The sequence below is a fragment of the Equus caballus genome, chromosome 10 (assembly GCF_041296265.1).
Source record: "Equus caballus isolate H_3958 breed thoroughbred chromosome 10, TB-T2T, whole genome shotgun sequence".
NCBI lineage: Eukaryota > Metazoa > Chordata > Mammalia > Perissodactyla > Equidae > Equus > Equus caballus.
The window spans coordinates 43723842-43739883 of record NC_091693.1 but is presented as its reverse complement, the minus strand read 5'-3'; the positions used below and the strand labels follow the sequence as shown (position 1 = coordinate 43739883).

The following is a 16042-nucleotide window of genomic DNA, read 5'->3' as shown; positions in this document are numbered from 1 at the left end:
CTTTTGAAAACTGGGGACATTTGCCCATCTCTAGTCTTCTGGAGACATTTTTCCATACTCCGTGACTTCTCGACTATGACTGACAGTCACTCTGAGGTGGTACCTTAAACTGTTTAATCAGGCTGCAAGATCATTTTTCTGGGTCTGAAGATGAATTTATTCAAAAAATTTATGGAGTCTTTTACTATCCCCTCTCTTGTCTTGATTTCCAATTTTCTCTTAATCATGTTTTACCATTTCTAATTTAGAAACATATTCCATTTTCTGGAAAAGGTAGTCACAAAATAACCCAGCAGTTTTCTCCGTCATCTGTAAGCCTTATTCCATCTGAGACGAAACGTAAACTAAATGATATTACCAGGTGGTTGGGAACTCGGGCTTGAGGTCATATGAAACAGGGCTTTGCTGAGCTCTTTGAGAAACCCGTATTCTGAACTAACCGAGAAATAGACCCCTCAAAAAATGAGGCCTATGGGAAATAAACATACCATCGCATGATTGGGAGAGCTGATATTGGAAAATTTGACTCATCTGGCAGCTGGTGAGCTGGAGTTGCATCCTAGGATGTGGCAGACGTTCCCGGTTAGTCACAGCCACTTCTGGACCACTGCAGACGTTCTTCCAGGGGGCAAAGACTTCATCTCTAAGTTACCTCAAGGCTGTGAGCATCTGAGATCATGGTTTGCAGAAGCAGCTCTCTCCCGAGAGAGCAGGAGGAAGAGACTGGTAGGTACAGTTTTTCCGTCCAAGCTCACAAATCAGGTATTTGTTCCTCGACCACACAGCGGAAGGGTGAGAGAGAAGGAGAAGGGCCAGGGTTAAAGGACGTTCCTGGACATGGAAGGATACGCAAGTAAGCAATGTGTCCTTCACTGGTTTGAAATCTCTGCTCCACTGTTTGAAAGGTACATGATACGGCAGAAGCTACTTTACCACTTGGCACCTCAGTTTTCTCCTCTACAAAATGGAGGAGATAGCAACATATACTCCATGCTTTGTACTACTTGGTATGAATCAAGTGCTTTAGACAACATTGTATTGTTCTCCGTAGTTTTTGTCCTCAACTCTTTGCTCAACTTCGATCTTTGACTTCCCTGAGTTATCCCTAACAGTTCATGCTATTGTTTATACTTGCCTGTGTTTTTCCTTTCTTTCCTTCATATTTGACTCATGTCCTTTAAAAGCCTGAACTTGTCAGAGACTCCCTATGCTGCCATGCTGGGTTCCCTGGTGTCCACCCCACACCCCCATCTATTTGAATTGTTTGAATGTATAGGCAGAATTTCACTGCTCACGATCTTTGATCTTCATGTGTCACTTGTGTGTGTGTGTCTCTGGCTGTTGGCATATCTTTATTCTTCCCGGAACTTTTTGAAGTTAACTTTTTTTTTTTTTTTTAAATGTCTATTCAGGTCCTCTGCCCTTTTTTTTTTTTTAAAGATTTTATTTTTTTTTCCTTTTTCTCCCCAAAGCCCCCAGGTACATAGTTGTATATTCTTCGTTGTGGGTCCTTCTAGTTGTGGCACGTGGGACGCTGCCTCAGCGTGGTTTGATGAGCAGTGCCATGTCCGCGCCCAGGATTCGAACCAACGAAACACTGGGCCGCCTGCAGCGGAGCGCGCGAACTTAACCACTCGACCACGGGGCCAGCCCTGAAGTTAACTTTTTAAGTCAATCTGGAACGTATGTCCAGAAATGTCCAGCACTTCATTCCTGTTCTTTTGTGAACTCCAAGATGATGTGGTCTTTTTTCGTTCCTTCTGTCACTCCCACAAAGTCCTCCTTTGTTGGTCAGAATTAAATCCCCAGAGGTGCTCCATGCCTTCTCTTACTTTATGACATTTTGCTTGAGGGCCCAGAATTTAAATTAGTAATTCTGGGTGGAAGAAATTTATATGGCCTTGAGCTGTTTAAATGTCAAACATTCACTCATTCTTCAGATTTTTATCATGCTTCTTCTGTTTGTCTTGTCAAGCACCATAGTTGCTTAAAAAAATTCTTTAGGTATCTCATAATTCACCTTCATACTCATCTGTTACTTTAATGGCCTACTTTTTAAATAAATAAACACTGGATATATAAGAAGATCTGAATTTTCTGGCAAATAGGTTAGTACTCCCCAAACAGTATGATGATGGATAGAAATCTTTTAAAAAATTAAAAATCTCTTTCAGTTCATATTTGTGAAAATTTATATTTTTCCTTTGAAGGAAGCACCATTAGGAAGAGAAAAGAAAACTGTTTATTGTTAAGAAATATGGACAAGATTTTTTTCAAGTAAAATAGATAATGCTCAAGGACATTGTTCATATGCTAAATTAACATTTGCATATATCTTTGTTTTCATTGCTTTAAATAGTCATTAAAATTGTGGCAAAGACCATGTTGTTTATTTAAGAAGAGTATGAGATTGCATAATGGAAGGGCCATTGCTTTCATATATGTGCAATATTTAATATGGATTAAATGAAATCCCATACCCTAGTCTGGCTGTTGCTAACCTTTTTGGGGATAGTAATCCATTGAAAATGATGATGGACTCTCTCCCCAGAATAGGTTTGTATGAAATTACACGTAAAATTTTTCATAAAATTCTACCTCCCTCAAAGACTATTTGAGCGGTTACTATGTGCAAGATACTTAGTTTATGTATGTTGATTTTTCATTATTTGAGAAGATCTATTAATCTGTGGGATTCAAACTGTTTACAAAAAGAGTAGCTGATTAGTGTCATACTTTACAGATGGCAAGACTATTGGACGATTTAAAGATTTCAGCTCTTCTATCAACTGGATGCTTACTATGTAATAAATAACTAATCAGAATTGAAATAGGTTAGGCAGGTGGCCACTATGCCTGGCCACCAGTGGATTTAGAAGGCACTATATCACAAAACATTTTGTAAACTTCCCTCCTTTTCTTCCTTCCTGCCTCTTTCCTCCACTATTTTATGTATCAAGAAAATCTCCTGGAGCTAAGAACATACAATGGAGAAAGGAAAGTCTCTTCAATAAATGGTATTGGGGAAACTGGACAGCCACATGCAAAAGAATGAACATAGACCATTATCGTTCACTATACAAAAAATTAACTCAAAATGGATAAAAGACTTGAAGGTAAGACCTGAAGCAATAAAATTCTTAGAAGAAGATATAGGCAGTACACTTTTTGACGTTGGTCTTAGAAGGATCTTTTTGAATACCATGTCTACTTGGGCAAGGGAAACAGAAGAAAAAATAAACAAATGAGACTTCATCAGACTAAAGATCTTCTACAAGGCAAAGGAAACCAGAAACAAAACTAAAAGGTAGTCCACCAACTGGGAGAAAATATTTGCAAATCATATATCTGACAAGGGGTTAACTTCCAAAATATGTAAACGACTCACACAACTTAACAACAAAAAACCAAACAACCCAATCAAAAAACGGACAGAGGATATGAATAGACATTTTTCCAAAGAAGATATACAGATGGGCAATAGGCACACGAAAAGATGTTCAATATCACTAATCATCAGGGAAATGCGAGTCAAAACTACACTAAGATATCACCTTACACCTGTTAGAATGGCTATAATTACCAAGACAAGAAATAGCAAATGCTGGAGATGATGTGGAGAAAAGGGAACCCTCCATACACTGCTGGTGAGAATGCAAACTAGTTCAGCCACTATGGAAAACAATATGGAGATTTCTCAAAAAGTTAAAAATAGAAATACCATATGACCCAGCTATGCCACTATTGGATATTTATCCAAAGAACTTGAAATCAACAATTCAGAGACTTCTGCACTCCTATGTTCGTTGCAGCCCTATTCACTATAGCCAAGACATGGAAGCAACCCAAGTGCCCATTGACTGATGGTTGGATAAAGAAGATGTGGTGTATATATATATATATATATATATATATATATACAATGGAATACTACTCAGCCATGAAAAAGACAAAATCATCCCATTTGCAACATCATGGATCGACCTTGTAAGTATTATGTTAAGCGAAATAAACCAGACAGAGAAAGGCAAACACTGTATGATTTCACTCATATTTGGAAGATAAACAAACACAGGGACAAAGAGAATAGAGTAGTGGTTACCAGAGGGGAAGGAGGTTGCGGGGTGGGCACAAGAGGTGAAGGGGCACATTTATGTGGAGACTGACAAATAATAACGTACAACTGAAATTTCACAATGTTATAAACTATTATGACCTCAATGAAATTTAAAAAAGAATTTTTAAAATAAAACTTTGAAAATAATTGGTATATTTAAATGGGCTTTATGTGAAATGATTGCATCTCTTTTACCTGATTGTATTATAGATTATATTATAAGGATAAATCTTGTGTCTCACTGGGGAATGTTTCCCCTGCTTGATATTGTAAGAGCATATAAATCCACCCTTCAGGCAATGTTGATTAAATGTGCTGAAGGAAATCTCACACACACACAAATGTCTCCTGGGAAGATACTCACTTGCTAGGTAGGGGAGTCCATTCTAGGATTGTCTGTTTATAGAAGTAACTGTGTGCTGTTCCAATCCCTCAGCATCTTTGAGAGTTAGGAATGCTATATCAGAGCCTGAGGGGTTAAAATAGGTCAGCTCCCACAGGGCTGCCAGGGATCTATAGCCGGCTGAGTAGGATAGGGGACAGCCAAAGGATGGTGCCACTCCTGGCGGGGAACAAAAACCTGTCCTGCTCCTTCATTGAAGAGAGTAACACCTGAAGTCCTAGAGCCTTGACTTAGGGTGGGGTAAAAGCTCAGTGTTTGTGCCAACTGGCAAATCTCTACGTTAGAGGAGTCCAGCACGCTGAGGGCAGATATTAGCAGTGACTATGGTACCAAATTCCTCAGAAGTTGCATCATTTCCTCTGACATCAGTGATTTCATAATTAGATCCTCCATACCCAAGACTGCTTGGGAGTTGTCCATCAAGCTTCTTGGAGGGTACTGCTTAACCTAGAGGTACCTCGAGGCTGGGACATTCCATGGCACTTAGGAAAGCATTCCTAGAGATGATGTCTTTTGGGCCAGTGGGATCATCAGTAAATTGAAACTTTAAGAAGCTATCAATTTAATATGGGTTGCTGTTTCTCTGTTCTGGTGGACAGAGATGTCTTTGTTCCAAAGAAAGTCGGAAGATTGCCTCTCTTCTTCCTGTCAATGAAAGACAAGTCATTTCCCTAGCACAAGGGTATTATCAGGAGCTTGTGTGGCTTATAAAATTTCCCCCTTTTGGTACTTCTTGGTTTATAAGCTGGTAGGTGAGTAGGGGTTAAGCAATTTTGCCAAGATATCAACTCCTTGGGAGAAATGAGAGGGAGATTATGTCCACTTACCTTTGAGGTTCATCATGATAAGATCCTCTCTGTTGGACGGGGGTCTTCCTGCCTGAAGATCACTAGCAAGAGAGGACACAAAGGGCGTCTTAGGGGGATGCTGCAGGCAGTGAGGGGAGTCTGGCATAATGTTCCTGCACTTTGTTCTGGGGTGGAAACTGGCCATCCAGTTCCCCACCTGAAGAAGGAATAATACTGCAGGGAAGTGTTACCATCTCTCTGAGTCCACTCAGGGCTGCTATAACAAAATGCCATAGACTGGGTGGCTTAGAAACAATAGAAATTTATTTCTCACAGTTCTGGAGGCTGAGAAGTCCAAGATCATGGTGCCAGCAGATTTGGTGTCTGGGGAGACACAGCTTCTCCATTGATGGCCATCTCCTCACTGCAACCGGCATGATGGACGGGGCAAGGGAGTTTCCTCAGGCCTCTTTGATGAAGGTATCCTTCTCATTCATGACAGCTTTGTCCTCATGACCTAACCAGCTCCTAAAGCCCTCACCTCCAAATGCCATTACATTGGGCATTAGGAGGCCACAAACATTCAGACCATAGCAGTGGCAAATACTAAGTAGTGTATGACAGTACATTCATTGGCAAGGCTGTGGGAAAACAATGCTCTCACCCATTGCTAGTGGGAATGCAAACCAGTATAACCTTATAGAAGAGAATTTGGCAATATCTAACAAAACTACATACTTATTTATATTTTGAGTTAGAAATCTTGCTTCTGTGAATTCTGCCTGAAGAGACACCTCCAACAATACAAAACCACACTTTTTTAAGGAAACTGCAGCTGACACAGCTCTGGACCAGCAGCATCATCCCTGCTGCAGGGCACAGACACTGGAACTGAGGAGGCCAATTTTCAGCAACAGCGTCATCTGATCTTTATCCAAAAGACAGCAGCAAAAATCTGGGACACAATCAAATTCCCCAGCTTTCTCTTCACCTCGTATTTGAAAGCATGAACAGAATGTTTAGATTTGATTAACAACAAACTTGACCCCACCCCCCTACACAACAGAGTTCTTGGATAATTTAGGGAAAGTGATAACAAATGAATCCAATGATCAATTTTAATATTAAAATGCAGTTGATTAAAACATACTGTTAACCTCTGTAATTAAGACATTCTGATTCAGGCACATGAATAGACAAACAGACCATGTGAGCATACAAAGTCAAGACATAGACCCAAGTACATCTGGAAATTTAGTCTATGGTAAAGGTAGCATTGCAAATCGCTGCAGCAAAGATGAACTTAATAAATGGTGCTGGGACAACTGGTTAGCCTTTTGGAAGAAAGATAAGACTATGTCTTGGGGGCTGGCCCCATGGCCGAGTGGTTAAGTCTGTGTGCTCTGCTGCAGGCAGCCCAGTGTTTCGTCAGTTCAAATCCTGGGCGTGGACATGGCACTGCTCATCAGACCACGCTGAGGCGGTGTCCCACATGCCACAACTAGAAGGACCCATAGCTAAGAATATACAGCTGTGTACAGGAGGGCTTTGGGGAGAAAGAGGAAAAAAATAAAAAGTCTTAAAAAAAAAAAAAAGTATGTCTTTGTATTACACCATACACGAGAACAAACTCCACATGGAGGAATGATCTAAATGTAGAAAATACAAAACCACACAAACACTACAAATAAAATGAGTGAATTCTTTTATAATAGAGAGAAAGGAAAAGTTTTCTAACTATGACTTAAAATCCACTTGTAACAAAAGGAAAGATTAATAAATTTTATTTCAAAAAAGTTTTTAAAATTACATAGCAAGAAAAAGAACCCCTACAAATAAGTTCAAAAGATCTGATAAAATGGGAGACAATATTTATAGCATAACACAAAGTATAGATACACATGGCCCTTAAACATATGAAAATATATTCAATCTTAACTCAGAAAAAGAAGCAAATTAAAAATCACACAGGGATATCATCTATGGCCTACCAGATTGACAAAAACTAAAAAGCATGGCAGCACATTCTGTTGGCATGACTGTGAGAAAACAGGTATGCTCATACTTTTCTGGTGGGAATACAAGTGGGTACAATCCTTTTGGAGGGAAATGTGGAAATATATGGCAAAAATACACATAAATTTACCTTTTAACCCAGCTATCCCATTTCTAGGAATTTACCCTTAGGATAAACTTCTTACAATACAAAAACTCTTTGCAACATTGTTTGTAATTGCAAAATATGTGAAACAACCAAAATGCTTATACATAGGAGAATGGTTAAATAAACCTGATACACCCACAACATAGAGTACTATGCAGCCATACAGCTATATAAAAAAAGAAAATTGGAGATCTCTGAACGGATATGCAGTGATTTCTAGAATATACTGTTAAGGAAAAGAATCAAAGTACAAAAGAGTATAATATGTTACTTTTTGTATAATAAAAATATGCTACATTTTGTGTAAGAAAGATACAGGAGGATAAAGGGATGGGAATAGCCTATAAGCAATGGAGGGAAGAACAATTGTTTGAAAAGACCTTTTTACATAAATCTAACATTTAGAACCATATTAATATTTCACATACTCAACAAAACAAAACAGGGATGAGAGTGACCCCAAATAGAATAGAAACAGAAACAAAGGATCTTGCTCTATTTCAAATAAATAACATAACCACATCGAAGGCAAGAGGTAGGTAGAAACTAATCCAAGTAACTTTTGAAAAGTTTCTGTAAAACAACTTACTATAAAACACACAGGAAGAAGTAGAAAATCTGAATAATATTATGTCAAATAATAAAATTGAATCTGTAATTTAAAGACTTTTTTCAAAGAAATATCCAGGCTCAAATGGCTTCATCAGGGAGTTTCCCTAAATATTTAAGGAAGAAATAACATGTCTTACTAAACTCTTCCAGCAAACTGAACAGGAATGAACACTTCCTAACTTTTCCTATTAGGTCAGCATCAACTTGATAATAAAACCTGACAAGGATATCACAACAAAGGAAAAACACACCAATATTAGGTTTGTTCCAAGAATGCAAAATCATTTAACATCCAAAATTCAATTAATGTAATTCACCATATTTATAGAATTAAAAGTAAAAGGATTTTCTTAATAGATGTAGAAAAAGCATTTGATGAAATTCAAAACCCACAGTTTTTTTAAAAAAAAAGAAAATTAGAACTTCTTATAGCAGCCTAGAAAGAGAGGAAACTCCCCTACTTTTATGAAGAGCACCCACAAAATGTGTATAGCAAATATTATACTCAATGATAAAATATTTAAAGCTTTCTCCCTAATTTTGGGACTATCACTTCTATTTAATGTTATTCTGAAGATCCTCATCAGTGCAATATGGCAAGGAAAAGAAGTAAAGGTTATAAGGATTGAAAACGAAGAAGTAAAACTAATTATTTGAAGACAACACAATTGTGTACATAAAAGCATCCAAAAAGATCTATAGAAAAACTAGTAGAATTATATGTGTCAACTCAGCAAAGTCACTGACTACCTGGTAAATTACAAGGTCAATACACAAAAAATGTTATCTAAATTAAAATTTTTTAAGCCATACCATATATAATAGCATCAATAAACATCAAACACCTAGAAACAAATATAAATGAATATACGTAACACCTCTATGTAGACTACTGCTAAACCTTTCTTAAAATAAGAAGCCTTGAATAAATGGAGGGATATAACAAGTTCACGGATAGGAAGCAGTGTTCTTGTGAAAATGCCAATTATCCATAATCTGATCAATAGATTCAATACAACCCCTGTTAAAATCCCAGCAGAATATTTCTTTTGTGGGGCTGGTCCGGTGGTGCAGCAGTTAAGCGCGCACGTTCAGCCCGGGGTTCACCAGATGGGATCCTGGGTGTGGACATGGCACCTCTTGGCAAAAGCCATGCTGTGGCAGGCATCCCACATATAAAGTAGAGGAAGATGGGCACGGATGTTAGCTCAGGGCCAGGCTTCCTCAGCAAAAAGAGGAGGATTGGCAGTGGTTAGCTCAGGGCTAATCTTCCTCAAAATATATATATATATATACTTCTTTTTGGAAATTAACATGCCACTTCTGAAATTTATGTGGAAATATAAAGAGCCAAGAAAAGCTAAGATAGTCTTAATGAAGAGCAAGGCGGGAGGACTTACACTCAAGATATCAAAACTTTCTACAAAACTGTATTAAGTATGTGATATGATATTGGTGTGTAAATAAACAAATGACCGATAGAATGAGAACTACACATATGCAATTACTAGATTTATGAAAATAGTGACATTGAGGTACAGTGATGAAACCATGGCCATTTTGATATAATTAATTTATAAATGTAAGCCCCTATCTCAAACCATATGCAAAAATTAATTTAAGATGGATAAAAGATATAAATGTCAAAAGCAAAACACTAAAACCTCTAAATAAAAATAAAAGAGAATGGATCCGGGTCTGTGGCGTGGTTAAGTTCGGCACACTCCATTTTGGCAGCCCGGGGTGCATGGGTTCAGATCCTGCCCACAGACCTACACCACACATCAGCCATGCTGTGGCAACAAGCCACATACAAAATAGAGGAAGACTGGCACAGATGTCAGCTCAGGGCAAATCTTCCTCAGCACACACAAAAAATAATAATAAAGGAGAATGATTTCATGACCTTGGAGTAGTTGAACCTTTCCTAAAGAGGACACAGAAAAACTATACATAGAAACAGATTTATGAATTGAACTATATTAAGATTTAGAACCTTTGTTCATTAAAAGACACTATAAATAAGGTAAGAAAGCAAGTAGCATAGTGGGAGAAGAAATTTGTGATACATAAATATACCAGGACATTTGCACTACATGTATCTGACAAAGGACTCATCTTTAGAACATATAAAGAACTTTTACAAATCAGTAAGAAAAAGACAGATTGACTAGAAAAGTAGGCGAACAACTGGAACAGAAAAAGAACAACTGGAACAGAAAATTTATATACCCTCTTTTACAAAAGAGGGTATATAAATGGACAATAGACATTAAAATGTACCCAATTTCATCATTCATCAGAGAAATTCAAATTAATACCTTAATGAGATACCATTCCACTCCAGAATGGCTAAAATTAACGAGGCTGACAATATCAAGTGTTAACAAGAATGTGGAGCAACGGGTGCTTGAGAGTGCAAATTATCACAATTTGGAAAACTGGTTGGCAATAACTACTAAAACTGAACATAAACATCCCTGTGTCACAGCTATTCCATTCCAAGTCATCTACCCAACAGAAATGAGTACATATTTCACCAAAAGACATGCACAAGAACATTTATAACAAAATTATTTGTAATAGGTAGAAACTGCAAGACAAAACAACTCATGTTGTGGAATATTCATGTAATAAAACATTATACAACAATGAAAAGAATAGGCTATTTTTACATTCAGCAGATGGATAGATCTGGCAAACTGTTGAACAAGAGACGCCAATCACACAAAGAAATACATGATTCCATATTTGTGTGTTTGTATGTGTGTATGTGTATTCAAAGTTAAAAACAGGCAAAAATCATCTATTGTGATTGAAGTCAGGATAGAGGTTACCTTTTGGGGAACAGTGCTTGTTATCTAAAGTGTTTTCTTTTTTAAATACTTACAGTCAAGGAGGCATGATTAAAAACAAACATTTTTCCCAGGAAGCTGGGAAGAAACACTTTGCCATCATCTTCGTGTTACATGTTCACCCTTATTATGCACTAAAGGCCAAATGCTCCACATCAGACAATAGAGATTCTGCTGCAACTACAAATTCCCGTGTTACCTCACATTTTGTGTCTTCACAGAATACCTGTAGTTTGGACAATAATCTGGTTTCAGTTTCCGCCTTATTTCCTCAAAGGGAGGCTCTGGGTGGGACTGTCAGGCTAGGTGAATACCTGCATGAGCTGCTGGATTTTTTGCTGGTTCCAGGCACTGCCACATTGGCCCTAGGTCTCCGCCAGCCGTCTTTGGAAATTCACATTCTCTCACGTTCATTTCTACAATTCTCATAAGTGATCTTTTCCACATTTTGAAAAACTTTCATGGTCACAGATGCTGGGGCAGTAGATACCAGAGTCAAGCCCTTCTCCCTTCCCTTGATGCTTCTAACGTTTACTTATAAAATAAAGAGCTGTGTTTCACAACTTTTAAAAAAGAAATCTGAACTTAATTGAAGGCAAATATGAAGGACTGATGTATTAATTTGCAGATTTTTAGTTAAAAATTTTTTATTCTTGGGGCCAGCCCGGTGGTGCAGCAGTTAAGTTTGCATGTTCCACTTTGGTGGCCTGGGATTTGCCAGTTCAGATCCCAGGTGTGGACCTGTACACAACTCATCAAGCTATGCTGTGGCAGGTGTCCCACATATAAAGTAGAGGAAGATGGGCACGGATCTTAGCCCAGGGCCAGTCTTCCTCAGCAAAAAAGAGGAGGATTGGTGGCAGATGTTAGCTCAGGGCTAATCTTACTCAAAAAAACACTTTTTCATTCTCATTGCACATTTAATTAAAAATAAACAACAACAAAAATCTCCTGACTTAACAATTTATTTCCTGGAAAGGCACATTTTCATATGTGATGACAAAACAGGAAAATAAAAAATGTACATATTTGAACTTCAGAGGTTGTAAAAATTTCTTTTTACATGTAGTAGTTTTAGAATGGGAATTATAAATGTCTTTTTTTCATGTAGTAGTTTTAGAATGGGAATTATAAATGTCTTTTTTTCTTTTTTAACCAATAATAATACATTCTTCAATTTCTTAGATGGGCTTATTTATCATAATTTTTGGTATAAATCCCAAAACAAAGAGCTTTTCTGCATTCATATGTTGTTTAGCAAAAAAAAAGAAGGTTTTCTGAAAAATCAGTTAAATATATTCCACTTGTCTACATAACTGCAAAAGTTATACAAAACAGTAGATGCTGAAAAAGCTAGTAAATTTTTTAAATATAAAATTCGTATATCTTTTTAAATCTGTAAAATTCAGAAAGTAAACATAAAATAGAAAAACAATTCCTATAGTCCCATTATAGCCCCAAGCAAAACCACTTGTAACAATTTCTGTATTTTTCTCTATGCATCTTCTTCTTATTCTTTATGTAGCCATTTTGTAAACAACCACCAGTTATATATAGTTATATATAACTATAACCACAGAATTGTGTGTATATATATGTAATGTATACATATGTATACATGTTTAATTTTGTATTATGCCTTTTTCCCCCACCATCTTATAACTGATAATATTTTCAAGAAAAGGTATTAACGGTGAAAAAATATTTCATCCAATGAATGTAGCATAGTTTATAACCATTTGCCTGCATTTAGGTATTTCTTGTGTTTTACTACTATAAATAATGCCATAACATATAACTTTGTACAGCAACCATTTTCATACTTGGGATTTTATTTTATTTTATTTTATTTGCTGGGAAAGATTTGCCCTGAGCTAACATCTATTGCCAAACTTCCTCTCCTTTTTTTTCCTCCCCAAAGCCCCAGCACATAGTTGTATATTCTAGTTGTAGGTCCTTCTAGTTCTTCTATGTGAGCCACCACCACAGCATGGCTACTGACAGATGCACAGGAACCAAACCTGAGCAGCCAAAAAGGAGCATGCCTGACTTTAACCACTAGGCCATCATGGCTGGCTCTAGGATAATTTTTAATGATATATATAATAAGGAAAATTACTGGATCCATGGGATATGAGCATTTTTAAGGCTCTTGATTCATTCTAACATTGTTTTTCAAAGGAATTATACCAATTCATACTGCCACAGCAATGGATGACAGTATTCCTTTTACTACAGGCTGGCAAGCACTGTTAATTACTATTGGGGAAGGCCCAATAGTCGTTGAGAGAGTGGAGATGGATATAGTATCTTGTTTTAATATTAATTTATGTGATACAATGAGATTGTACCAAGTTCATATTCTTTCTCCTATATAATATCCACAATATCTATTGTTAATAGACAATTCTTTGTTGATCATATTTAGTAAGGAAAGTGTATACACACACACACATGCAGACACACATATATATATATACACTGTGGAATAAAAAAAAAAATCAAATATAGCTCTTAACTTCAAGGAATCTACTATCCAACTGAGGAAAATAAGATATACATAAAAAGTTACCTCACAATGAAAGCAGTGTTTGAAAATGCCAGGTTTGCTGACATAATCGCTCTCAGAGTTGAGAGGCAGGAGTGATGCCGGTGGGCCAGGGTAGAACAGAAAGCTTCACAGAGATGAGTTACCTGGGCCTGGATGATTGGTAGGAGTTTGATAGCTGGAGAGGACGGGCTGGAAGTTGTGGGCTAGGAAGATGGGATGAGCCCAGATACTGAGGCAGGCATGTGCCAGCCAGGTGGATATGCAGAACAAAGGGACGAAGCACAAAAAAACAAGCAAGAGCCTCATGATAACAAGGAATTCCTTCATTCCACAACCCAGCAAACGCACAAGAATGACTCTCAAGAAGAAGAAAATTAGCTATAAATACTAACAATTTCTTTGACTGTGAATGAATGGTCTGAATGTATTGAAAAAGGCATTTGCAATTGCATCTCATTTTGGACCCACGATTTCTACCTGCGAAGAAGAATAAAAAGTGTTAGTGTAACCACTCTTGTTGGTAGGAAGAGTCAAGTCTGCAGAGCTTCAGGTGTAAGGTGCTGGCATCCCTTTATGGTCCACTCCCAAACCCCAGGAAGAGTCCCACATTTAGGCAGAGGACTTGAAAGCAGGGCTAGAAATGTCTGGTTATTGCAAGGGCAGTGATCTGCTGGGAAAAAAGAAATGGCATCTAAAACTCTTTGATTGGAGTGCATTTCTTTCCATGTCCTCAAGTACTGAAATGTCATCGCTTCACTATGAAGACGGTGACAATATTGTCACAATTGACACAGAAAGTGACAATATCTCTAAATCTTGCAGATTATTAGTGTTTTGAAATTGTCCTTCAGTTCTAGTGTTCCAAGTTTGCCATTCACATTTTCAGATTTTATAGTGTTTATGGTAACTTCTGGTTACATTGTCTGACTTTCAATGTTTTTGAACCCATCTCAGAATAGTGATAGTATCTTCACATTTGTTCTCAATGGTCTTCAATATATAATAACGAGTTTCAACAGTCCTTGGAGAAGAGTTTTCCCCTCCTTTCTGCCTTTTGCTTGTGCACCTCATCAATTTAGCTGCTCTACAAACACTTTCTGTAAACACATTATGTAAATTTAAATCAATCCCTTGAGGAACTTAGTTTAGCATTTTAGGAATTTTGTTACCCTTATCCCTAGGTACCTTCTGGTTTCTGCTTTTTCTATTTAAGACTTTATTTAACTGTGGTTATCAAAAGTATCAAACTTAATTATCATTTGTTGGACTTTGGGGGATTAAAGCCACAGGGCAGAATCCATATCTATCTATTCTCGTCTATCCATCTACCTACCTACCTACCTACTATGTATCTATCAATCTATCTTTCTATTTATATCCATCTATCAAATTTATCATCTATGTATCATCTCTCTATCATTTATCTTTCTTAGATAATGCACAGAGTGAGAATACTGAATAAGTACTATAAATTCCTTGACTATGAAATGTTTCTAGTCTAGTGAGAAGATATAAAAAAACCCCACGCAATTATAATACTGCTTGATGAGTGTCATAATAAGGGTAAGCATGAGAGTGCTTTGGTAACACGTCAGAAAATAAAAATAACGGTAAGCACTTAATTTTAAAGATTAAGGTCTTTGAATAATCTTAGTAAATCTTTTTGTCTTGGTTATATATAAACATAATGAGATAATTATCTTGGAAATTTGCAAAGTCTACTGAAACATCACGTTAATATCATATCATAATTGCATATGTGTCTTTTCCAAACAAGAAGGACCACACACTTCATAGATAAATCTAAAATAAGCTTTAGAATATTACTTATATATGAGGAATAAAATATAAGTGACCATGATGATTTTTTAAATTCTTTCCAATATGAGGCAATGATATTCATGGTTATCATATACAAAATAAAAGAGGAAGGGACACTTGCAGAGGGAGGAATGCTTCTTTAGTAGTCTGAGGACTGGACATTTTTGAAAGGCAGATCACCTGAGATCAAGTGTTATCAGAATGCTTTACCTTGGTATATCTTCTACAAATGCTGAGAGACATTTTGTCCTTGAGCATTTCAAGTACGATTTTTTAAGTGTGGCTGCTTTAGAACGTGGGTGTGCATTTCTCCTTTTCCCTAATAGGTAATGATGCCCCAGTTTGTTGCAGGTAGTGAGATTGTTCTGTCATGCAAAGCATTTTTAAACAGTATTTGCACATATTTGGTGCATATGGCTGTGCTGGTGTAGACATGTGTCTCTGTCTATCTGGATCCATGTGGTGGGTCAGACAGGTGAGTTGCAGTCAGTACCTGGAGACTCTTGTTGCACCCATTTGGTGCATGTGGCTGCATTAGTGCAGACATGTGTCTCTGTCTATCTGGATCCATGTGATGGGCCAGACAGGTGGGTCGCAGTCAATGACTGGAGACTCTTATTTACTAGACGCTTTAGCCCTGTAGCTAAATTGACAGATACTGGAAGCATCAACTATACCTATAAAGGAAAGAACAAGTTGTGAACCGTTTATCTCAGGGCTATTAGATCATG

At 37.2% G+C, this 16042-nt stretch overlaps 1 pseudogene; it reads left to right on the top strand.

Moving 5' to 3' along the window:
* The first annotated feature begins 677 nt into the window (after window positions 1-677).
* The window catches only part of LOC100069941 (proto-oncogene serine/threonine-protein kinase mos-like), a 48927-nt pseudogene continuing 33562 nt past the window's right edge, over window positions 678-16042 (top strand).